This window comes from Otolemur garnettii, unplaced genomic scaffold (genome assembly GCF_000181295.1).
Source record: "Otolemur garnettii isolate 467f Iridium unplaced genomic scaffold, OtoGar3 scaffold00136, whole genome shotgun sequence".
Taxonomy (NCBI): Eukaryota; Metazoa; Chordata; class Mammalia; order Primates; family Galagidae; genus Otolemur; species Otolemur garnettii.
In genome coordinates this window covers 2,745,039-2,746,889 of record NW_003852531.1, presented here as the reverse complement: position 1 = coordinate 2,746,889, position 1,851 = coordinate 2,745,039, and positions in this window count along the sequence as shown.

Here is a 1,851-nt window from a genome sequence, read left to right as displayed (position 1 = left end):
AGCCGTCATTGTTGTTTGGCGGGTCCAGGCTGGATTCAAACCCGCCACCTTTGGTGTACGTGGCTGGTGCCCTAGCCGGTTGAGCCACAGGCACCGAGCCCACTTAATTCACTTTTATTTTGCCTACAATATTGGTTCCTACTTTCTTGAATTCAACACTGGCAAGGAAAAACTGTGAAAATCCTAAGTTTTATTCCGTCAACAACCTCAGCTTATTATTTTGACTATTTTCTTATGAGATTGGATGCTGTCTTGGATTGAAACAGGTTTGAGGGCAAGTAATTGATTTGGGAAGAGGTCCCAGGAAACGCCTGCAAGGGACCATAACAGACGGGAGGGGTGGGAGGCAGCGTGCCCGGGTTCATAATCAAGAAAGTAAGCACCCCCAGACACCTGCAGTTCAAGCCCACAGGACCACTGGGTGGAAGACTGGAGAACATGCTCCTCAGAATTATGCCTCCCTTAGGTGAAGGAGCTGAGATTTTTATTTATCGACTCCCTGTCTGCTGTTGGTTGAGGGCTGCTTCTGAGATCATTAACTCTCTGGTGTGTTCAGCTTGCCCTGCACATGGACCAAGTACGCTCGCACACGGGAGGAGAGCCTGCACGTAGAGGGTCACAGTGCTCACTGTCAGTGGTCTCAGGGTGTAGACGTGAGTCCAGAAGGAATTCACTGGACCACCAACAGTGTCCACTCAACCTCTTGAGTCCAGATTACCAGAGAACGTTTTAAGTCTACTGGTGTTTCCCAATTAAGCTTCAACTTAGCATGTGGTATACCAAGGCCAATTTAACAAGTTACAAGATTACAAGTTACAATTTAACAAGTTTACAAGTTAACTATTTTCTAGGATTTCACTTTCCAAACCAAGAAACAGTTAAATCATACAAACTTTGTGTTGCATGCCATACATTACTGAGAAAGGTCCTTTATGCCAGGACACCACACAAAGGGACTTCAAAAAGTTTGTGGAAGGGGTGGTGCCTATGGCTCAATGAGTAGGGCCGTGGCCCTATATACCAAGGGTGGCGGGTTCAAACCTGGACCTAAACAAATTGCAACAAAAAAATAGCTGGACACTGTGGTGGGCGCTGTGGCGGGCGCCTGTGGTCCCAGCTACTTGGGAGGCTGAGGCAAGAGAACCACCTAAGCCCAAGAGCTGGAGGTTGCTATGAGCAGTGACGCCATAGCACTCTACTGAGGGTGACAAAGTAAGACTCTGTCTCTAAAGAACAAAACAACAACAAAAAAAGTTTGTGGAAAAATGGAATTAAAGGATAAAAATAAAAATTATAAGCTTTATTTCTCAACATAAGCCATTTAGTCCCTCCCTAAAGAACTGAGAATCTTGGGGATTTAATTGTCAACATAGTCTTTTTTACATTATTCATTAAGAAAAATGAGTGCCTTTTAAAGATTTTTTTTTTTTTTTTGCAGTTTTTGGCTGGGGCTGGGTTTGAACTCGATACCTCCGACATATGGGGCCAGCGCACTACTCCTTTGAGCCATAGGCACTACCCTAGATTTTTAAAGATTTTTGAGAAACAAAACTAAGTCAGAAGGAGCCCAATCAGGACTATAAACTAGATGCCTAATAATTTCCCACTGAAACTTGCCAAATTGCCCTTGTTTGATGAGAGGAGTGAGCAGGGCCATTGTCATTTCTGTGGTGTTGGCTATTGCCTCTATTTGTTGTTGGTCCTCTTTAATTAGGACATGAATAAGATGATTTTTTTTCCTCAAAAATTGATGTAGATGGTCTGCCATGGTGAGCTTCATCTTCAAAATCATCTTGTCTCTTCTTTTTTTTTTTTTTTTTTTGAGACAGAGCCTCAAGCTGTCGCCCTCGG